The sequence below is a fragment of the Meleagris gallopavo genome, chromosome 10 (genome assembly GCF_905368555.1).
Source record: "Meleagris gallopavo chromosome 10, MGAL_WU_HG_1.1, whole genome shotgun sequence".
NCBI classification, from domain to species: domain Eukaryota; kingdom Metazoa; phylum Chordata; class Aves; order Galliformes; family Phasianidae; genus Meleagris; species Meleagris gallopavo.
In genome coordinates, this window is record NC_139413.1 from 18904059 (window position 1) to 18929007 (window position 24949).

Sequence of the window (24949 nt, forward strand, 5' to 3'; positions counted from 1 at the left end):
GGTATTTAATACTATTCCACAAATAATTGCTCTTTGCTTGCATTCAGGATGCGAACGTGAGACTAATAGCTGAAAACTCCTGGCTCTTTGTGAGCAGTCAATTCCCTTGTTCATTTTGTTCAAAGCAGAAGGAATATAGATCTCATAGGGCAAGAGTTGAGTGACTTTTGGGTTTACAATTCAATCTCAAGATGAGCTGTGGAGATACCTCCACGATCTCATGAGCACTGCCTCACCCCATCACAAATGTTTATAAATCTAAGGCCATATCTGAAAAGAAATTTAGGTAATAACTAATCCAAAATTGCAAACTCTGACAAACCACACTACTTAGCACACAGACTTGCAAGGTACCTTCCATTCCAGATTAAAACATTAATTTTGGTATTTTAAGTTCCATACACCACTCAGGCTACAATTTTCTTACAGCACTGATCTCATATCTCTAATCCATCAGCATCCAATAACAAGATTCGAAAACAAAACAGAAAAAAAAACACCCCAATCTGGCAGATGACATGAGAGATGTTCTGTCACAGACCTTTAGCTCTCATTTCTCCCTTCCCATCACATTACTAGTCCACTCAAGAAAAACTTCTCTGTGATGCTGAGACAGTTTATTTTCCTCAGAATCTTTAGAATTCTTAAACAAAAATCTTCCGAACACAGGGATTTTTTTTATTTTAAATTTTTCAGTTTAATTTAGATGTCATCTGTTATTGTTTTCTTAGGAAGGTTATGGGCATATCTGTTTGTTTTCATAGTTGTTTTTTTTTAACAGATTATGGCTGTTCTGAGCCTCTGATATGGGTACAGATTAGTATCAGAACTGTCCAAAAAGCAACAGCTGAAATATACAGAAAGAGCAGACCTGCTGATACAAAATTTGATGACACATTTTCATGGGCGTTTCCAAATTATACAGACGTGTTCATGATTCAAAGTAGATTTTTCACTGCATCATCTAATGAATGACACAACTTTTGACCTTGGTGTCAAAGGAAAACATGTGTATGTCTGTTTATATCTGTAAGTATGTCAAGACTGAAATTCAGGTTGCTGCATTTTTAAAGTGGACTCCAATACAGTCCACACGGACTGCTCAACACTTCTGCACACCTGCACCTTCAGGTGCAGGTTTCTTTACTTTCTTATTTATACAATTCCCATCTTAAAACGGACTGATTGCTTTTCTCACCATGAAGTTTTCTGTGTTTCTCCAATGATGACTCATTAGCTATGATACAGAAGGATTCAGAGTCCAAACACGGGGACTTTGCATTCTTGCAAAATGGTCAGAAACGCAGAACTAAGTCTTCAATTGCCTCAAAGGGAAAACCAACTTCTCATAATCCTGGCTGCAGATAAAGAATGTTCCAGCTTTACCTGGAAATTGGAACAGCCCTACAGCAACTTAATTTTTGAAGATTTGTGCGAGTTAGCCAGGAGTATAAACGCAGTGCGGTTATTTCATAGGGATGCCAAGATTTCATTGCTTGAACTTGAAACAGAAGGCTGGTAAGTATATGTAATTTTTTTCTAGACACATGAAGCAATGATTTGTTGTTTTGAAAAGGCATTTCTACAGGGTTACTGCATTGTATAATTACAGTCTTTGCACTTTAGATAAAGTGGAAGTTTAGGCCACCTGCCAGAACAAAGCAAATGACCCTTCTTAAAGAAGTAGATAAAGAAACGTGTTTTCCAGGGCTGTGGAGAGTTCTTGTTTGCAGTTACTTTCAGTGGGAGTTCAGCTCTCTCTGAGGATATTCTTTCTGCATCATGCTTTTTGGGTGATGCTACGTTTAACATTCTGAGGCTGCAAAATAGCTGTCAGCTTTTTCTCTTCATATAGTGTTGGATTATTTTTACTTCAATCACAAACCTACTGCACTTTGTTCTACGCTGAAGAGCCAGCCTCCTTTTCACCGTTACTAATGTTACAAAATGTAAGGAAAACAACTCCAAGCTGCTGTTTCCTTAGCTGCTCAAAATAAGCCTTTCTGCATATCTGTCAAATCTGGGGGAACACTACCCTCCCCCCAAAAAAGAGGAGAAAATCTGACTTCTGTTCTCCTGACCTTGGGAAACAAAAAATTCACCAGAGTTTTCCTTCATCTTCCCACTTCATTTCTGCCAAGTCACAGAACAAAATAAACACCCAAGGAAAAAAAGAAAACTTCTAACAGCCTTTTGAATACTTTTGGGACAGAAATCACTTAGAAGTGATGTGTCAGGGCACCTTGTCTGTTCCTTCGTCTCACTTTCTCAGTCTAAAGATGGTATTGAAAAAGCAAAAGCACTTACAAGCGCTGTTTGGGACATAAAATCCCCTGCCATTCATCTCTCACTAGGGCAAATTCTGAAAAGAAAAGCACTCAGAAGTCTCTTTTTGTCTCTACATTTTTTTCTTTTTTCTCAGATGTGTTTTGAAATAAAAATAGAAATGAAATGCTATTTTCACTGTTTTGATGTTCAAATCAGGCATGTCTCTCCTCTAATTTCCTCCTTTTCCATTTGCTTTGTAGCAAATATCGGTTTTGGTCTGCTCTTGATTCCATTATGTCCTCTTTTTAATCTCACATCTCCACCACCACTATTGAAATAATGAGATTATGACATTATAATCTTATTCTGTTCATGACCTTTGGTTTCTATGGGTTTCTATTTAACAAAAAAAAAAAAAATAAAAAATCTATCTGTTCTGCTGGCCAGATGACAGCAAGATGAACACTTAGCTAATCTAATTGATGTATTAACTTTTTACAGTGTCAGTTGTAAGCGTGTGCTCAGTGGCAACAAAATTGTCACTACAGTTTTAATAATGAAAAAGGCAAATAAAATTTTTAGGCATGCGCAAAGGGTCATGAAATGATCTTTTCTGTCTATTCAGCAACTGCGACCGTTAGTTCAGTCTGGCCATTTGACTTCAGCACAGATTTGGATCAGCTCCTGAAAGGATAGAAAAAGCAAAAAGAAAAATTCCTGACCTAGAAAACTTGACCAGCAATGGGAGAACGGGGTTAGTGCAGAGAAGAGAAAAAGGAGATGTGATAAGCATTTCCAAATATGTAAAATATGCTGCAAAGGATTCTTCCTGTATGTTCTACACGAGGAGGGTGGTAAAGCACAAAATTTGGGTTAGGCCTTAAGCTACTTGCTAGGAAGTGATGCACTAAAACACAGTAACAGACAATCTTGCTGGGGGCACATGGACGAACTAGATAACTTTCTTATCCTATTTGCTGTGATTCAGTGGTTTTAGTCAGCTGATATGCATGTAGCTCTTCATAACTCAGCCTTCCTGGAAACCACCATAGGAAGCAGGTGACATTCCGTGCAGAGAAGCAGCAAATGCTAGTAGCTCAGCACCACACTCTGCAGCATGCGGAAAGGTAGATATCCAGGTACTCATCAGAAAACAGGCAGTGAGGCAGCCACAACAGAAGAGTTGCAGTCAACACTTTTTACGCTGCTGCTACCTGAAATGCTTCCAACAAACTCCTGCTTTTCTACAACAGATGACAAAGTTGTCTTTGAGCAAAAGCTATGTATCTTCTTAGGTTATGATAGCTCCAGGCTTGCTATCCTTTTTTTCTTCTTCAGTAGAAAGAATAGGAGTAATTGTGGAATGAAGTACCACTCATCATGAGTAAGCAGATCAAATTCTGGTATAGTGTAAGCTCTGTAAAATGATAAGCAATTAGATTCTGCTTTCAAGGTTGCCTAAATAAATAATATATTGTACGAGTTATTCTTCAAAAACTGCCTAATGTACAGATCACAGTCTGGAATAGCAACGTCTGCACTGATTGTGTTAAGTGCATTTTCAAGTATTTCTCTCTTTGCAAAAAGAAATGTTTTTAAAACCAATCTGAGGATGTGTGTTTTCACATTTCTGATCAGCTCTTCACTTCTGCTTTTCCAAAATCTTTGCCATATTGTCAGTGTTATCCTTCATATAGAGCTATCACTGGAAAATAGAACAGACATTGCAAATTGCTCAAGGGCAATGAAGTCTGGAAGGGCCTTTTTGCAGAAAGCTTCTGAACACACAGCCTGAGCCTGTGTTACTCTACATGTCCTTGGTGGGATTCTGCAGTGATGGCAAACATACGCTTGTTTACTGTGGAGGCAGCATGCATGTCCTATGGTGAAAGAATGCTAGTTCATGGCTAATACATCTGATAATTTATTCACAAAAAAACTGAGTTCTTTAAAAAACGTTGCAACATGACTGAGCCTACTGAACTACAAAACACAGACCAAATCTGCTTTTCACATGCTGCTTGACTCCAAGCTCTTGCAAGCTTACATACAAACCAAGTCAATGTTTCACTTGAAAAAACAAAAACAAAAAAATAAATAAAGATGTTCCAATAGCAACAACACTTGATAAAACATGCGCACGTTGTGTTTAACCTGGGATACCTGCTGGAGCATAGTGGTATTGTGAATCAGAGACACTCAGTTTGCCAACAAAGAAAACCCATCACTAGTGGAAATGCACTTCCAGAGATTCTACTGCAATAGATTTCCACATCAGCTGAACTTGCTCAGTGAACTACAGGCTGGCTTGAATACATGCAAATCAGTGTAAGTACTGAACTTTGGCAGAGATCAGTCTGTCTACTCTGTTTCCCATATGGAAGCAAATGATGCACAGAGCCCTCTGGAAACAGAACCACTGGCATACAGTTACACAGAGGAGGGGCTCTGCAGCAATAGGGACAAGAGGACAGAAGGACAACAGACTTAAGAGATTGAAAACTGGTCTGCTTTCTGGGCTGCCACCAGCATGCGAGGGCCAGCTTCCTAAGATGTCTTTTATTGTGCTTCGACTTTACCCTTGTAAATAATAAATGTAATAGCACAACAAGGTAACTCTATTCAGGACAGCAATGCTGAGATTTCCTCTAAGATGCCGCCTTTTGACTACTATTCAGTTTGTTTATTCCTTTCAGACAGAAAGAGCTGGATTTATACATGGGTAATTTAAAAATACATATATCCCAGCATTGTGTGAATCTGCTAATGTACTCAATTTCATTGCAAGGAAAAGAAACCTCATTCTCCTTTCACACTAATGTAAACCTGAAATCTACAGTAAGTCATTTATGCCAGTGGCAGAAGTAAGAAAGCTGCCCTGTGAATTGTAAAGCCCTACAGAGAAATCTAAACAAAAGAGGGTAAAGGTTCCGTGAGTTTCTGATGGGAAGCCACTGTGCTGAGGGAAGATAGTGCTTCTGGTTTATAATTGTGCTTTTTTACCTTTTGCCACTGTTGCTGAGCATGGAAAATTCCAATTCCGTTCACCAAATACTGATACATGAGAGAAAATAATGAAAACAGATATTTTTTAGACCAAGACCAATTGTTTTAAAGTCTTCTGTTTATGTAGGTAGCATTGCTAGAGATGTATTTAAGAGTACAAAGGAAAGGTAATTTTTCAAGGAGGAGAGTAAGAGCAACAATCCCTACAAAGAAAAAAAACTGCAGAAATTGAGATGGTCTGTGCATGCATGTTCAGATTTTGGAGTATGGAGTTTGGCAGCCATATCCACTTCTGAACTTCCAAATGGGTGGAGTGGCCAACAGGGCTACTTTTGATATCAAATTATTTCTCAAAGAAATATAAATCTTTTCAGTCTTGGAGCAAATGCATAATAAATGGTATATAACTCACAATCCCTTAGAGTGCAGGTTTGATAGCGTCACCTTAAGCAGCACTTCCTTCTGAATAAGTCTTCTATAGTCAATAGAGCGAGCCATTGCCTATGTGCAGTAGACCTCAGAATATTGCAATTTGATGCAATATTCATTTTTCTGCTGTTTTTTCTCTGCTGTGTTATATTTGCCCCCACCTGTGGGGAAAATCCACAGGCAGTTGCAAGGAGGAAGAAAAGGGAATAGGCATTTAGTAAGGCAGAAGGCAGGCAGGAATAGCAGGGCTCATGTCTAAAAGACAGTTAACAACATATGCCTTGAGGGTTCAGGTGCCAGGGAGCAAATCTGGATAGATAACTCTGAATGGCGAGACCAAGACTTTGGCCTGTTCAGTGACCTGGCAAAAATATCTGATTGGGGTGGGTGGGAGTTACAAAAGCAGAACCAGACTGTCTCAATGATGCCCAGTGATGGGACAAGATATGACAGACACCAAAAGAAATACAAGAAATTCTGTTTAAACATAGAAAAAAACTATATACTGTGAGGGTGACCAAACAGTGACACTGTCCCGAGAGGCTGTGGAATCTCCACCAATGGAGATTTTCAAACACAACTGTACTAAGTCCTGGGCAACCTGCTCCAGCTAAGCCCTCCTCGAAGAGTGAGGTTAGACCAGGCAATCTCCGAAGTTTCCAAAGCCAGAGACAGATAACTTGACCAATGCCAACCAAGCTACATTTACAGCAGAGATCAGTCACCATAGGTCTGTAGTTCTATGTGAAAAAACTGTTTGCAATCCTCTCGTTATTCAGCAAAGAAAAAGGCGTAGAGGCAGACATAATTTTTCTGGATCTCAGAAAAATGATTTGATACTGCTTCATCCAACAGATTGATTTCTAAAGCAGGAAAACATGGCATTGAGAAAGACAGAAAACTGAGAAGGTTATAAATCTTTCCAGAGAGAAGAAAACAAGGATGTCTATAAAAGGAACATTTCAAGGTTTTAGCGCAGAGAATGTGTAGTGCCATACAGATTCCTACTAGAACCACTTAGGCTTTTTTTTATACCAGTTGCAGCCATTAAAAACAAAAAGATTCAGAGCATCTAACGTGAGTCAAACATAAAAATAGAAAAGCACAGTAAATTTCTGCGAAAGAGAAACAAATGAACTGCAACCTGCTGTGCTAGCCAGTGAGCCTTAGACTTAGTGGGGTAATTTCCAGTCTAACAAGTAGTTTTTGTCAATGGTCTGTAATACATATGTTTGATATGCAAACTGCACATAGATTTAAATATGTATGTATAACTTCACTACATATTACAGTCGCTGCTAAATGCATTTTATTGCTTTTTATTCCCTGTGTTGAACTAGCCATAAGCTGGTCTTTACAGAAAGCTGGGAAGGAATAAATAGGCCCACATGTTCTGATCCAGTTTGGCTGTTTTAAATGCAAGACTACAGAAAGCTGAAATCAAAGTTTTGGGGCAAAACATCAACAAACTCTATCAGTGTTGTCTTCATTCCATAAACGTATTACAGTGCCAAGACGCAAATGTTTCATCTTCTCTGCATCCAAGTGTAGTAATTACTCCCAAACAATGAAGAATGAGGGGCAACAATTTATAGAGATTGATTTCTACTATTTTGCAATGTGTTCTTTGGTTATTTGTTGAAATTTTACAGTTATTTGTAGGTAGCAGCCTGTATTCTGGAGAGCTATCCCATAAATCAAAATACATTCTCACTTTCTCAGGTTCATTCTTACAGACAAAACCCATGTTTTACAAAGGAGTTCAGGAAGGATGCCATGGTGAAGTGCGAATTACTGCAATTGAATAGTAGTAAAAGTCATATAGACTAAATCATGAAAGGAAGAAATGAATAGCACAACCACTAGAACAAGGAAAGGATTTGAAAATAATGATAAATTAAACATTATGCCATCTGTGCAGTATATTTTCAATAGATGTTACTTTCTGAATCTGTCAGAGAATAGAACCACATCAGTAAGTAGCTTCAGTCTTGTTACTTGCAAGTTTACTGTGGATGAAAAATAGAGCATAAAATCAACCAAAATCATGCATGTCTATGATAGAAGAAAGTTGTTAAAGAAAAAAAATCAAGCAAAACCAATAGAATTGAGGGAATATTGCTTCAGTGTACGCTCACTGACTATCTCCCTAAAGGGAGAAATTTTATCTATTACAAATTGGAGGCAATTCAACCAATATAGAATTTAGCATGTGCTTAAATGCTTTGGGAGCCATTCCAAAACACATGAAAAATCAATGTCTTTATCTGGTTTTGGATGAAACCACTGTTAAATACATCTGGTGCTAAGCACGAGTTGAAGTGCTTAGCTAAGCAAGTACCAGAGAAAAAGAAAGATCTCACAGAGGTAATTTCTGCCCGTGTATAAGCACTTCATGCTACTAACCTATCTGAGATACCAAGTTTTAAACAGTGTAGGGTAAAAATACTTGGACAGATTTTTGAATAATCCTAAACGAAGCAGCAGAAGATACCATAAGTTTTGGATGAATACAGAGCTGTGCGTGTCCTTTGGCTTGACTTTCCATCTGCATTTGTTATCATCTGATCATCTATGTGCAGTTATCTGTGTTTCTAATTCTAATTCACATGAACAGTGTGTTACAGGAATATGTGACTTTACAAATCGTTAACTGTAAAAGTCACGACATTCAGATACGAAGCTTGAAGACAGTACTATTGTATATCAAAATAACAAAAGGATTGTCAGAGCTTCTGCATCTTATATATACTCTAAGGCTGTCAGAACTTGTATCAACCTAACTTTAAAAAAAAAAAAATTACAAAGGATTTCAAAACATGAGACAAAACAATAATTTCAGGCATAATTCTTTGCCAAATGATTTCCATACACTTTAAAAAAGGGAGTTTTGTGAGAACAGAGAGCTTTATAAAAGTCTGATAAAACTGACATGAAAATTACAATAAAGAAGTCAGTATAATTTCAGTTAGCCATCTCTTTTCTGTCTTACTATAGGTAATTTGTGAAAGGGTTTCAGGGTCTTAGAGACTTTTTTATGAGCCATTCCTGAATGCTAAACAATCAAAAGAAAAAAAATGCAAAGACAATTCCAGTGGAAAACTGAAATACATGTTAATACTAAGTACAAATAAAAGGGCACTCACAACTTATTTTCTGTCATTTGAAAGTTACATTATGTTTATTTTCTTCAATTATTCTACTAAAACTCATTTCTTTATAGGATAAAAGACAAATATCCCTTCATTCCTGTGCATCAATGTTTCGTTACAGATGCAAACTCTTAAGTAAGGACCATGGAAGTGGATATGCACTGGAGCAAAGGATGTGCCTTCAGGAATGCACAGTGGCAAAGGGTCCAAACCCAGACATCCTGCAATTTAAATATCTCATTTCAACCTATTGCTCTGGCAAGTTGGTAAGGGGATCTGGCCTCTGACAACAGGCCTCTCTCCTCACCAGAGAAGCACAGGAAACAAAGATTCCTTATCAACCAAGGACATTTTTCAGAATGATGGCATCCTACCTTCAATTTCAAGTAGGCCACTTCCTAAATAAGTGCACAATTCCACCTTACTGCAGGAGCAAAGCACAGGAGACCACCATCACCAAAGCGCTGAAACAATTTATTTGCACACACAAAACAAAAAGTCTGGATAAACCTTCTTTACTTTCCCGTCCATCCATGCCCCAGTCTCTACATTTTTCCAGTTTTCTGTTTATTGTTCTTCACTGATATTCTCAAAAGTTCCAATTCATACAAGCAAATAACGCCAATTAGAAAGCAGCAGAACTAAAATCATCTAGTTCCAGCTAATATTTTTCCTAAAGGAGTAATGGATGAGATAAAATTATTTTCCTAAATGAGGGCCATAGCTAAAGACTGCTCAGACTCCTGGGAGAAGAGTGTAAGAAACATAATTCTCATTAAAAATATGTTTCATCCATATCATCATCAATAAGCCGTGAAGAATAGATGTAGAAGCAGAACTAGAAATAATTTAACAGTTTAAGAAAAGAGACTGGAATGATTATGCACCAGAAGCATTACTAACTTAATAATAATTAAGCAAAGAAAACAAATCCATCACCGCTGATGTAAGGCCTTCAGAGTTCTGACAGCCTGAAACTTGCTGCTCTGCAGCATGCTGGCCAAGGTTCATTGCAAACCCGTTTATCCAACTAGCAGCATTTCTCAGCGGTTCTACCTAATTAACAGCATAGCAATGGAAGAGGCTGTGGGGAGCATATACGTGTAAATACACCCAAAATATGCTAGAGAACATTAAATGTGTAAAATCAAGCACTGAAAACTTAGGCTAGTGTCAGAATTAAGGTTGCCATGCAGCCCTAATTGGGCAACCTTGTGTGCACACATTATGATGCTATCTTTAATTACCCGACCACCCACTATTTTTTCCACCGGACCCCTGCCTGCACTGACTGACATAATGAGTAGCTCCTCAATACCTTTGTTTTCCTGTTATTATTCCACATGTCCCTATGCCTCATTTATTGAGCACCATTCACACAGTGCTCTGAGACTTATTAATTTCTGCCTGGGCTGTCATACGGCACTTATACTCCACCAGCTCCTCACTTCTCAGAAACCATTCAAAAGAGAGAGAAGATTGTGTTAACCCTCTTGAGTAAAAGGGGTCTTAATAATTAATGTGAAAGTTACAAATGAAACTTAGAAGTATACTCTGTGAAATGCAGGGTCTCAAGCAATTAGAATTCTTTGCTATTTTGTATATTCAAATAATTTTCATTGACTTGATCCATCTCTGTGAAAGATTGAGTCTGATTTATGAAGCACTAAGGGTCTCAAACTAAGCATTCAGAAAGTAAACAACTTGCAATTATTAAAAACATGGCCTGATTAGATGAAAATGATACAGAAATTCCCTAACAGAGGCCAGAAGAGAATCTAGCAGCATTAATGCTTAACTGTCTCACAGCCCTGCCTTACATTACTGTAATATCCTGTGCCCTTCATATGTTGCCATATCTTCAGCAAATAAAGCAGCAGTCCTAGCAACCATCTTAATACACTTCCAGCTCATATGAGAAATGGGGAGATCAGGACAATGAATGATGCCAAAGTTGTCCCATTATATGCAACCACAAATGCACCAAAAAGTTCTGAATCAAAAGTGGACAGGTGATTTTGCTTACAGTGTTTCCCAGTTCCTGAATCTTGGCTTTTAAACTCTATTAACATTATGACAGCTTCAAAGGTACAGAAACATAATGACAAATCCAGGAAATCTGTCCACAAACAGGAGTGATATTTCTGTTGCCTTTGGCAGGGCCAGAACCTTCTTCCCCACCACCCAGATTTACGCCCTTTCAGCTAACTCCGCAGTAGCAGCAGTAGCAAGATATCATCCTCAACTTCAGTAGACAATCCATTTTTCTTCTTTAACCATAACCTTATAGTTCTTTTTAGGAAAATTTTTTTTCAACCATTTTTATTTAAAACAATTCAACTTCTCCAATCAACAAATATATGATTAAGAAAAAAAATATTTCTACTAAGGAAGCATCTAAACTTGAGTTTAGCATAGAATCACCAAAGTTGGAAGGGATCTACAGGATCATCCAGTCCAACCGTCCACCTATCACTAAACCATGTCCTTCTATACAACGTCTAAACCTTCCTTGAATACCTCCAGGGTCGGTGACTCAACCACCTTCCTGGGCAGCCCATTCCAGCACCTGACGACTCTTTCAGAAAGTAGTATTTCCTAACATCCAGTCTGAATCTCCGCTTGCACAACTTGAGGCCATTCCCTCTAGTCCTATCACTAGTTACATGACAGAAGAGGCTGACCCCCAGCTCACTACAACCTCCCTTCCAGGTAGCTGTAGAGAGTAATAACCTCTTCCTCCAGACTGAACAATCCCAGCTCCCTCAGAATGCACTTGTCTTCTAAAATTCAATAAATTCATTAATATGATGTACTTAATAAGACTATGACCTAGATTGTCTTTTGTGCCTTTCTCTCACCAGGTCTTTATTCAGGAAGAGAATCATAGAATGCTTCGGGGTGGAAGGGACCTTTAAGATCACCTTGTTCCAACCTCCTAACTTGCCAAAGGCAGGGACACCTCCCACTAAGTCAGGGTGCTCAGAGCTCCATTCAACCTGGCCTTGAATACCTCAGGGTGGGAGCATCCACAATTACACTGGGCAACTGTTCCAGTGTCTCACCACCCTGACAGTAAAGAATTTCTTACTAGTATCTAGTCTAAATTTACCCTCTTCCAGTTTAAAGCCATTTCCCCTTGTCCTGTCACTACATGGCCTTATAAAAAGTCCCTCCTCAGCTTTCCGTAGGCTCCCATCAGATATTGGAAGGAATACAAATTATTTAGTGGACATACAAACACTTTCCCCACAAACACAGTAAAACAGAGATCTGGAGGTCAGAAAAGAGCCCTTGCATTCAAGAAGTCAGAGCAGCAGGCTGGTACCGGTCTGGTACCGATATGCTGTGTGGTCTCAGATGTACAGCAGCCTCAAGGTCTCATTTTCCCAGCCCTCAAAAACAGAGTTGATACTTAGTCTCAGAAAGAACTTGTTATACTGACAACATTGGCAAAGAGCCACCCTGCCTCAAAGACCTGTGCACATAAAACTGCATGTGATGGCAAAGTATTAGCATAGCCTGCATACTCAGAGCATTATCATGCATCCCATAAAACAGCTGTCTTTGCTCCCTGTGCACAGAGATGAGCAGAGTGATGCCACGCACTCCCCTGCAAGAAGCAGAACACAGAGGGATACATCAGCCCTAGGACCTACAGCAGGGAAACATGGGCACTGACACAAGCTCCCAGAGTCAAACTTAGAAGGAATAAAACTGGTTTCAAAGTTGTTCTAATTTGATGTGGATTTGGCTGCTGGTCAACTCTAGACATAACAAAAAAAAAAAAAGAAACAACAACCATGGGAATCCTACAACAAAAGGACTGAAAAGCACACCCTATGTGCTCAGTTTCTCTGCACAGCAGATACAGGAATAGTACAGTTAGTAATTTAATATAGTAAAACCTAAATATCTATGTAAATATATTCAAAAGTATGAAGAGGTCATCTCACTGCTCGTAAAATATAGCAAGCAAAGCAACACAGCTTTTCATTATTAATATTTCTTTTGTATGAACACTACAGGAGCTGCAGTGAAAAACAAAACCAGAAAAAGCAAAATCTCGTAATCAGCCAAAATCTTTTCTGTAGACAGGTTTTACTCCTATTTGCTCTGCAAAACATCCTGAAAGAATGATATTGCCTTTCTGTTTTGCATAGCAGCATGTACAAATAAAAACGTTAACTGCCAGGACATAATTTTCAGTCTGCTTGTCTTACTTCAGATGTGTGTTTTCGGCTTGCAGCACAGCTGTTCATATTTCCCAACATGAGCTTCAGTGCTGTAAATATCTCCTCTACTGAGGGCTACATTCCCTAAGTACTGTACAGGGGCCACGTGTACAAATTGTGTTAGTGCTAATGTGAGCTGTGTGCATGCAAATCCATGCATGGCCTGTTGAAAATGCAGAGCGTGGACCCTGACCCCACCACTTTGCCACTAAACCAGAACTGCTTTATTTAACGCTGTGGCTGTGACATAAATCAGGATTTTCAAGAGGCCTTTGTTCAGCTAAGAGAACTCTTTCTGGGGTAAAATTTAAACAGATCATAATGCAGAACTGCATTAATGAGGCAAATTACTCTCAGCAACCTGGAAAACAAAATTGTTTGTAAGCTGAAGGTAAAATTGTCTGAGGTTTATTGCCACTTGTGCTTTTTCACAACAGTAGAGGTCTGTGTGCGTGTGTGTTTAGCTCAATTTCTTTGCTTCTAGATATCAAAAGCGAGTGCTTTCCCTGTCAGCATATCACAGCTGGCAGCACTATTGCCTCTGTGCTGGAAGGTCAGAGATGCACATCTCTGGCCGAGACATAGGCTTGCATCCAGTGCTGACACTGCAGCAGCACGTCTGGGGGATGGTGTTGCACAGTGAGAACTGTCTGCCTTCAGATGAGACATTAAATCAAGGTCATTTCTGCCCATCAGTGGGGACCACCTGGGTGAAAAGTAACAATCCCATGGCAATTTTCACCACAGTAGGATGTAAGTATGATAGTCTACACAATATTTGCTCCTAACAAATAGCTTCTGGTATCCAAGGTTCTTTAGAAACAATTGTTAAAGGAAAATAATAGAAATCCATGGGACTACCCAAACTATTCCAACAATATTGCCCTCCTCCCTTTGCGAAGCTCCCTGTGCTTGGGAAGAAGAGTAGCATACTTCTAGGCACAATGAGAGAAGTAATTAACGTGGTAATACATTTTGTATAGATGCAGACTATTCTGTTCCTAAAAGCACACTTGAAGCAGTATTTATCAAATTACATTAGAATTATTCATTCAGTCTGTTTCTTTAGGAAGAGGCCAAAATGCAAGGAACATAGGAGTACGGTGAATTAGATAAAAGCTATTTCCACACCATTCTCTTCTAAGCCCAGCAGTTGCATTTAGTCTATGACTGGTGACAAAGGTGGCAGTTGGTGGCCATTTACCCCCTCTGTGCACCAGCACTTTGACTGCAGGAAGAGAAGCTGATGAACAGACAGGAGTATTTTTTAGCTTTCATAGGATAAGGATATATTGTAAGATCAAGAGCAGAAAAAGAATAGTGCAGCTAATGATGGATGTCAGGATGCCTTTCTGAAATCAGTGAGGTATCACATCGTATCCTTAGTAAGAGCTAGAACAATACAGAGATAATGTAACAGGAGAGCATGAAAGCATGGTGCACAGCAGTCAGGGAACACAGGCAATCCCCCATTCTGATCAAGGGTTCTACCCCTTCTTCATGGACTATAATCAAGCTAGCTCTCTTTCCTCATTTTCTTTTTTTTTTTTTTTTTTAATTCCAACACTATCTGAATGAAAAACGAGGGATAATCACATGCCAAGAAACTTTTGGTTACAGCAAAAGATTCGATGAAAATAAATAATAAAAGTCTGAATTGATTTGTAGGCAAAAAAAAATTATAAAGGGTCTTTTTCTTTCTGAAGAAATTCTCAAAAGGAAATTGAGAGAGTTTGCATCATTTCAGTTATTGATAATATGGCTTCTGTTTGTGTTAATTTGAGGGATCCCAAGCAGGTCTCAGGACAAGAAATATGTTACTTCATTCATGAGACAAGTTAAATAAGAATGGAAGAATATCAGATAAAAAGAAAAGCGGACTCAGGTCATCTTTCACCACAACTGAAAATTAGAAGTCAAACCTAATATATATATATGTAGAACAAAGTGAAATAAAATTAAGCATACAAATAAAAATGCTGTTTCTGTAAAAATAAAAAATATCCATACACTTAATACCCAGCATGGGAGAAATTCCAGTGAAGTTACAATTAGATTTTGAGAGTAATTTCAGTAGCAACCTATTTCACTTTCATAATGGTATAATGATTTCATCAGTAACAAATTCTCTAGGTAGTTTCACACTAAGTTGTAAGGATTGCACCATTAAATAGCATCAGCAACTGTTACAATCAACTGCATATTCAAAAAAAGAAAAGGGAGCATTTGTGGATGAGTTGAATTTTTCCAATTAGCATTTTGCTGAAAGTAAATCTTGGTACTTTCAAGAATCTATTACCTATAGACCAAAGCTCATGCCAAGTTCATTTTTTGCTGCAAATGAGACTGAGCATCTTTTCACAGTAGAAGTTACATTACAGCCACAGTGCAGACTACCATAAACAGTATAGAGTTTAGTTATGATGGGACAAAACTTGCTTTTTTTAAAGGTATGGTGGAGCGTAGGGCTGAGCTTAACAGCTGTTGATATATGGTGTTTCTTATGTCACACAACTCTGTGACTAGTGCTTTGCTAAGAGCAACAGCATTGGTATATGAACCTGAAAAAACAAAATCTATTATGCAATAAGAGCATCTCATAGATACACACTGGTTCCACAAAGCACGTAAATGAACTTGATTTTTCATTTACAGCAGTACTGGGGGTGAAACTAAACAAGCCATTGAGAAATACATTTGCTTTACCAAAGCCTACAGATCATTAAAAGATAGTATTAACTCTGCGTACAGCATGGATTTTAAAGATTGTCTGGTGTCAAGTACACAGGAAGTATTAGAAATCCAAGACATCCTCAGGTAGATGACTACCTTACTGCATCCGGAAATAATTATGGGTTTTCTGCTGAGTTACTCATAATGGAAAGAAATGAAAAGGCAATATTCTTAAATCCTCTAGAAATTTCAACATTAAAGAGATTTTAAGTATTATTATACAATATCTACTCAGTGACGCGTAACATAGAAATGCCTGTCAGTTTCTAAGGTTGCATTTACATTTATAAAGAAGTTGCCAGACAAACCATATTTTTCAAAGAAAAAAAGGATGTATTTTGCGAGTGAAGAGAAAATACTAGATGTGCTTTCAGATCTGGTAAAGCTTAACAAAAATACCGATTTTCCAGGAATCCAGAATGCAACTTCCTAGGTAGTTGCACAATTAATCCTAAGGTACAAGAACAAGATTTATGCAGAGACGAGTGTTTTATGAACATAAAATGAACAGCTAATTTCTTAACAGATCTGGTATACTGCATTGTGAAAACTGTTTCTCTAATGAACAGAAACGTTTAAACTGCAAGAATGTTCCCGAAGACTGAATGGAAAAAATGAGGGCCCCAAATCCTCCAAGAACAACTCAAGTCTTTCACATGGAAGAAGATGAACAAAAGACACTTTGCCTTTTAGCTCTAAATTTCTTTTAATTGACCCATACAATTCAAAGCTCTCTGATCTTTTCCTAGTTACATCAGTCTTATCTTTCCTAATGATCTTCAGGAGAAAATATATTTGGTATTTGCAAAAAGAGTGGAAAAGTGTGAGGAAACACCCAGCTGGGCATCATCCTGGGAAATTGTGAAGTAATTCATCTCGTGAAAAAGCATCAAAGGATTTTAGGAAACATAAATCGTAGGTAATTTGATATCTAGAAGCACAAGTAACTTTATGCTGTCTGCTTCTTCATTGCAGATGAATCCCATGCAGAGTTGTGGGAAGCTGAGACAGGCAAGAAGTGAGAAGCAGGGGCACTGATGCTATTCACAAATAGGGAAAAATAAGGAAGAAGAGATTTGCTTGATAATTTCAATGATAAACATGGAACTGGATATTTACAGTGAAAGAAAGTAGAAAATAAGAAGTAGGAATATTTAATATGCTTAAAGAAGACAGACAGACAAACATAAAACAGGAGTAATATATTCCATTTCTCAGTACGTAAGGAAAAACTGTAGTGGTGAAGTGTTAATTCACCATATGACATTCTAAAGGATTCAGTCAAAGGCCCAAAAATAGGAAGTATAAAAGCAGACAGGTTAAAACCCGGAATAGGGGTTAATTCATATCCTAGCAGGGAGATGAGCAACCAGTTACATTTTTTTCAGCTCTAGATTTTATTTTTTCATATATGCAACTACACAGTGCACAGACTAGCAGAGAAGTATATGCATTATTCATGCTATTTATGGTAGACATGCACTGCAGTTTCAGTGAACAGGACTGGAAGTAATACCAGAGGAAATAGAGGCCTTAAAGGAATACACTAATCTCAGAAACCTCAGTGTCACTATAATTTTATTTTTTATTTTTTTAAAAGGATTCTGTTATGATAATAGTACAGTTTGCAGAAAATGATTTCTGCAGCATTCAGATAAATGACCTCAGAAAAGGCCATTTCTTCCCCAGGAAATGAGCAGTAGTTAACACTCAGCAGAATGGGAGAAAGCCATTTAATGGCAAGTGCAAGAAGTCCCACAGTGTTTGTTCCTATGTGATCACCAACAGCCTGAACATCGCAAATGTTTTAGATTTCATGTGCCCAGCAGAGGCAACTCCTCATTTTAAACAGGAAACAATAACGCTCTCATCCACTCCTTGAAAATGACTCCTCATCTACAATTATCTGTCAATTCTGCCTTCTCATTTTCAGCTATCACCACCCTCCGTATTTACAAAAGTCCATTTCTCCTTGATTCTTGTGCTCAGCTCCAAAATAATTTATTAGGAGCTACACATGCTTATCAAAGACAGACAGAATTCATGCAGAAACTAACGGCAGGCTATGAAAGTCATTATACAATTTATGCCAAAGCTGCTGTTACAGTCCTGGATTGCCTTGTCCTTTGTTAGTCAGAATAAAGCATTAGGATAGTGCAAAGACTATTTTAGTTGTTCTTTCAGTAGCATACTGGCAAGAAGTGATAAGGTCATAGATCTCAGATCCACCAGCATTTTGTGAGGAGAGTCTCAGTGTGACTGATCCTACTCTGCTTCTTGAACTTGACCAGAAGTTGCTTGATCCAGAAACATCACCTGCTCCTACAAGCACAAAGATGCTAAAGTGGTGAAGAGAGGAAGTACTTTGATCCAGGCCAATAGAAGGACAGAATCTGAGACTAGTTCCTAAATATTCCACCTTGCTCCTCTGCCCATTCTCTTCTGAATAGCAGGTCAATATTACCAGTTGCATTATGGTAATGCTACCACCTCCACCAGCTGTTACCAATGCTGGTGATAACAAAGCACATGTAAATCAAGGACTAGCTGGAACAGAAAAGAATAGGACAGCTCCAAGACTCATCTGAGTGGGGAATCCAACAGGACTATACCTCTACCAAGACTTTCTCCTGTGGAATCCCGTACTAGTAGGAGATGGTTGGACTAGATGATCATGTAGGTCCTTTCCAACCTTGAGTTTCTATGATTCTATGATTGCTCTGTCATTCAAAGGATTAATGAAGAAACACCATCTACTACATGTTTGAGAAATTATATTACTCTGCCCTCTATTCAGAGACCTTGTTTATCCTCAAAAACATTGAAAAGTGCACACTATAAACTTTTGGAGGCTCTGATATGGCTACAAATAAACTCTTTAGATTCATCCCATTTGATAAAGAAGTAATGTTTGTAAAGACATCTGAAATAAAAAGATAAGTGAGATATGAGCTATGACAATTCTGCCAAAGGTTCTCCTGGTTTGAAATCTATGCCTGGTTGCTCTTCAGAACCTGTTACCCGAAGACTGGATTGATATAACGCATACATCTTGGGGCTACATCTTGAGTCCATTCAGGAACCAAACCTTACACAAAATGCAGCAGTAGCTGGCTTTTTAAGAACAGCCCATCCCAAAATTGCAAAGCAATGTCTTAGAAGCTGTCCTAAAATATGGTATATTTGCTGGGAAAAGGTAATCTGATGATTTAATGAAAGACATTTTGGGTAGTGAAATGATAGTCAAATTGAAGAGGACGTAGGCTGAAAGAAGTAATCAGCAGTTTTAGACAATCTGCTGTGAATCCAAAACTGAAGAGTGAAAAAGAATCACAGAATCACCCAAATGCTAGAAATGAGATGCATTAAGCTATGAGAAATTAATAAACCGATGAAATTAATTACACAATAACATCAGAGAAGAAAATTTTCAGTCATAGATAAATTTTATAATATTCTGTATTTTATCAAATATGGAGCTATTGTTTTTACCTGAAGGCCATAACTTTGTCCTTCACCTTTGTGGTTAATTTCTGTCACGGGATATTTGCCAGTGTTGCATTGAGCTTTTCAGTGGACCAGCCTGGCAGTGCTTTGGAGCAAGTCTTGTGCACAGTTGGGCATTTAATAGGAATCTGAACTGAGTATACCTGAGAAAAAACTTAGAAAAATACGTTTTTAATGAGATCACTCAAAAAATATGTTTTCTTTAGAACATGGATCCTAGGCACAAGCATTCAAAAAGGTAGAAAGTTTGGAGAATGGTATCACTGAACTAGAACCAACCCAAACCAACCTGCACTTTAGCAGGTGTAATGATAATAAAAAGATCTTGAGAATTCTCTGTAGACTCTGAGTGGAACAAGCAGGTTCTAACCCCCAGAGAAATACTGATCTGTGGCATTTTCATCACTTTCAAACTCTAGGTCCTGACTACAAGAGACGCTTAAAGACAAGTTCAAGAAGCTGAGCTTCAACAAATGATGCTATTACTTGTGGAAAAGAGTACTGGACTACTAAGAACAAGGTGAAGGTAGTAATGTGCACCCCCCGAGAGGGTGAAAAAAATGGAGGATAAATTGTTGTTATTAAGTAGACAATTCCAAAATCACTCTAGTAATGTCTTTGCACTTGTCTGGGGAATTTCATTTAAAGCTGTGTTTATTCATCTAACGGACAACTCAAGAGTTTTCCTGCATGACAGGAAGAAACAGATTACTGTAATCTCTGACTGGCTGAATATGACAAATATATCAAATGGGAAGGGGGAAGATATGGATGGGAGAAAGAAATACTATGAATAAATGCAGAACTTCATTTTCTTTCCATTCCTTCCCACTGAATTGCTTTTTCTTTTAGGGTGCAGCCACATGGACACGATTTCCCATGAATTTTTCAGTGTTAGTGGTAATAACCCTTATTGGTATAGAGGTAGTAAAAAACAATTTATGATGAACAGACAGACAAAATTTACAGCTATAACTACGTTTACAGAAAACTTAAGTTACACTGTCTGTAACAAGAGGCTATCAAGTAGAGCACTACTAATCACACTCTGTCAGCATACTTACACCAGTTAGTAACATGAGGTTTTTCATATGGTTCATACAGGATCTCTTAAGGGCCAAATGATACATATTTGGTAGTAGGAATGACTGTGTTTAACCAGACAAAGGAGACTATCCAAAGAGAAGAGATTGTTGCTGGTACAGTCTGCATCAGATCTAAGATGGTCTCTGAACTCTTTCTTTCTATGCAAGTGACACCAGTCTACTTGTTCCAGACCAGCCTGAGGCAGACAGCACAGATTAGCAACTGAAAATGCAGTCAAGGTTCAAATTTTAATCTACTAAAAAGCTTAAGAGAACAGGCCCACGTGTTACAAACTTTACATCAAATCAGAGAACAATAGGAGGGACAAAACTATGTATTCAGTCCACAGAATGCAGCAGAACCTGGAGCTGCCAAACACAGCTATGACAGATGGCCAAGGGAGCAAACTTGGAAGGCAAAGGCTTAAGGAAGACAGCCGTGGCTTTAAAACTAGCCAGTAAATGGCACGGTTGTGACTCTTAGAAGTCTGTCTCCTGAGCAAGTTCTACCTGCCATGTTTACATGCACATCCATGCGTGTACATGTGACTGTGTGCCTGTTGCTGGCACTCAGCTTCCCTGCAGGGAGGTATTAACAGCCTCAGGTCAGCTCAGTGTGGCACAGCTCTGCCAAAATAGCTGTGCTGGGCAAGAGCTCAAAGAGCTCAAATTCCTGACTACCACAGCCAGCAGAAACCCCTTGCGTAGAAATAATTATGTGAGCAAAACTCCATTTTCACTGGCTCTTTTTACTTCATATTTTACACACCAGAACAAAGCAATCATCAGTCCATCCAGAACCAAGAACGCTTTGCTGGAAGGCTTACCTGGAATGTCTACAAGAAACTAGGTTTAAAACAGAGGAAGCTGACAATGGACTGGCTATACTGAAGGCATCTTAATTTTTAAACAGCAGCTTTGGAAAGAAATTGTATGAACAGTAGGACTGCACTCTCAGTTGATGAAATGAAACACTAAGAAAGCTTGCTTATCGCAAACCAGCCCACCTGTCTTCTGGCAATTATTGACAAAAGCTGAAATCATAGCATGGCAACAGAATTCATGAGCATATGCAAGAGCACATCTAGATATAATGAATTTCTCTTCCTTCCCTTTAATCGTAAGCCTTGTTCTTGTTCGCTTATTGCACTGGCCAGTCTCACTTTCCCACCTTCTCCATTGGTTTAGCCTCATTCAAGAAACCATTTTTACAATAGAGCTCCCTGCTCTATTCCTACCTGTCCATAGGACTCTTCATTCTCCTCATCTGGTCTGTCTGCTTTTTAGCTAAAAACAACAACAAAAGCAAAAAAAAACCCAAACAAAACAAAACAAAAACAACCCTCACCTGATAAAAAGCTGGCTAACTGAAAAGCTTAACCCCACCTTGGTTTCCCAAATGGTCTCAATCAATTTTCAGTATTCCTTCTTTAGAGAGGCCCCCATCCTCCACACTTCTTACAACCTCTGTGGACGGAAACTAGCATTGTCTAACATAAACCCTTCCCATTCTCTAGCAGGAAAAAAAAAAAATTAAAAAAATCCTCAAGAAGGTGGAAGAAATCTCTAGAAATTACACACAGTCAAGGTAGAAAGCAAGTCTCTAACACTAGGCAGCTCTTCTGGTACAACCTGTAAGCTCTGATCATCAGAGCTATCCAGCCCACAACTCTATGCCTTGTACACATTTATTTCTACCAGTCTAGACTCCTTAGGGATTGACTTTTGACTATCACTGGCTGATAGTAATCTCTTCCAATTTCTTTATTTTATCTTTTATTATTTTTCCTGAAAAGGCAGAGCAGCCATACAGGCAGCACTGCTTGGCTCATCACATTCAGGCCCTGTGTGAAGCAGATTTAATTCCTTTGTATAGAATACTTGATACATTTACCCTGGCACTTGACTTTTTCCTCATGAGACACTATCAGAGTTGCGGCAGCTTTAAAAACCTAAGCCAATTCCATATATAGAGAAGGAAGAAGGCTGAGCTGCCAGGATTACTCTACAGAGGACACACATCATCTGTGTTCCCTTCCCTCTTGTAGGTTCATAACAGCCTGAGTGGTGTCAAGTGGACCTTGCAGATTATTCCAAAGGTTCACTCTCCTCTAAGGCAAAAAGTGCTGAAAAAAAAAAAAAAAAAAAGGAAGCAGCAGGGCCTCCAGCAGTATTTTGTTTAGTAAAATCTGTAACGTGACTTAAGATGTGCTTCTACTGATTAAAGACTTTGGCAGGAATTTTAACTTTGTGCCTTTAGCTCTCAGAGCCAGGAATGGGAGCTCCAATACAGTCAGCAAACACAGAAAAAAATATATAATTTATCTACTCTCTCTACATACAAGTATTACATACATACACACAGATCTATATCAGAAGTGTAACAAGCAGTATGTTGTCATTGAAATGTTATGTAGCTAACCCATAACATTTCCAGCAAAAATTGTCCCTGAAAATTAGTATGGTAGAAGCATAAAAATAACTAGAATTTGTAGCATGTTTAGTTTTACTTCCATGATGAGAATTACAAGATTGCGAAAGCTGAAATGATGTAACTAACTAACTGACTTAAAACTGTCCCTCAGAAGGGTTGTCAGTGATAAATGACTGTGAAACCAATGACCTTTTCTTAACAAAATATCTCATGAATTCTTAAACCATAGCAGTGAATAAAACCCCAAAGGAAAAGAAGAGATGGAAGTCATGAATGTGTCAGAAATTAAAGACTAAAGCAACTTTTTGTCACACTGAACTCTGGTTGATGCAGCTTTTTCAGTCTACCAAGGACTCAGTTCTTCCCTGCATGCATATAAAACGAACACCTCTGAAGTTAACTGAACACACCAATGCAAGCTCACAGTTTATTACCATCTGTTTTGACATGAAACTCAGTGCTATTCTCCAAGTTTCTCTTCATTGTAGGTGTGATTCTGCATCCACCACCAAAGCAAAACTTAAACCCTCCTAGGCTGAGCACTAGCTTTGCTTATTTTTAGCATTTCATACTTCAATTTCAGTCCTTTTTAAACTAATGCTGACTTACCATATCTAGAAAGGGAAACTAATATTAAAATATCCATCATATTTTTTGTGCATTTTTAAATTTAGCTATTAAAGTTTTATAAGAACATGGTCTCTCACTATTTCTATGTCTCCTTCCTATGATTACTCCTAGCGTGCTTGACAGCTATACTTTTGCTATTGCTGAAGTTGTATATGCCTTATTTCATGAGCTGATAGCACCTCACATAGCCTGTATTTTCAATTTACCTTAGTTCTCCTCTACACTACAAGGCGCTGTTGTTCTTTTAGTTTAGGTTTGTTGCTTTTTTTTCCAAGTAACTTCATTGCTAATAATAAAAACAGATTATGCAACTAAATTATGTGGTCTGCAGCCTTCTCCCATATTTATTCATGTCTGGGATATTTCATCTAAATAGAACTTAATGGGTAACTCCACCTCATGTGCATTGGAGTTCTACTGGAGGACTTCTGGTGAAAGGAATTGAAAGAATTAGATTTAGACATACACATAGCTCCATGTGCTACATGTAGAAAGCAACTATTGCTTGTACACTGGTTTACCCAGCCCATGTGACCAAAGCATATGTGCTAAGATAATTCAAATTTATTTATTCAATATCAGCTGTATTGATGTTTATTTTTTCAGTAACAAAGAGATTTTAAAAATCCTAACGGTTACAAAGCATGTTCGTTGTGTCTAGTGCTCATCACTATACTATGAGATTCTTCAATGTTCGTGACACAAATCCTTTTCTCTCCCTCAGAACTCATTTTAGATTAAGCCATTAGATCTCACAGCTGCAGCTTAATGTCGGGATTTTAGGTCACATCAGAACTTACCCTTTTCCAAGAACAGTTTTAATCTTTGTGTAGTACTTGAATATGCTTCCTATAATTATGTATCAAGTATTATTGCAGCTATATTTCAGATTTTACATACGTAAGAAAATGCTATATTATTTCAATACTGATGGTAGAAATAAAAATCTATTCAAAATTCACCTTTCAGGAAGCACAATCAAATATCCAAGAACCCTATTAGACTTGCTCAGCAGAAAGTTTCAAACTGTTAATGGGCTTTAAATTGATGCCATAATGCTGCAATTTAAATACATGATGTTCATTAATTTTGCTTGAACTCTTTGTAGAGAATAGCAGCATGAAAGAAGAAGGAAGATTATATTTTCTGTACCTGCTCCTTTCTAGCTGCTTGCCTCGATACACAAGAATTATTGCATACCTGGGGGCAGGTAGATGAAGTTTACTCAAAAGACAATAGGCATAAATTTGCTAACTGCTCCGGAATTATGTCACAATAAAAATTTCTATTAAAATATACCAGGAAGAAGATAAAAGAAGTAACATTATAGACATGGCATTTATTGAAGATGATGTCTTAGTTTCAGCTGGGACAGAACTGTTCTCTTCAGAATGTCTGGTACTGTGATATGCTTTGGTTTGAAGAGTAAAACAATATTGATAACACACTGATTTTTATAGTTGCTGCTAA

General features: G+C 38.1%; 1 protein-coding gene and 1 long non-coding RNA gene across 3 annotated transcripts in view; one reads left to right on the forward strand and one right to left on the reverse strand.

Moving 5' to 3' along the window:
- The window catches only part of ST6GALNAC3 (ST6 N-acetylgalactosaminide alpha-2,6-sialyltransferase 3), a 200664-nt gene that overhangs the window by 86900 nt on the left and 88815 nt on the right, over nt 1-24949 (reverse strand). The window lies entirely within an intron of this gene.
- On the forward strand, nt 1068-23545 carry LOC146543721 (uncharacterized). The gene is made up of 2 exons (XR_014885270.1): nt 1068-1518; nt 19750-23545. It is a non-coding gene; the product is annotated as an uncharacterized LOC146543721 (long non-coding RNA).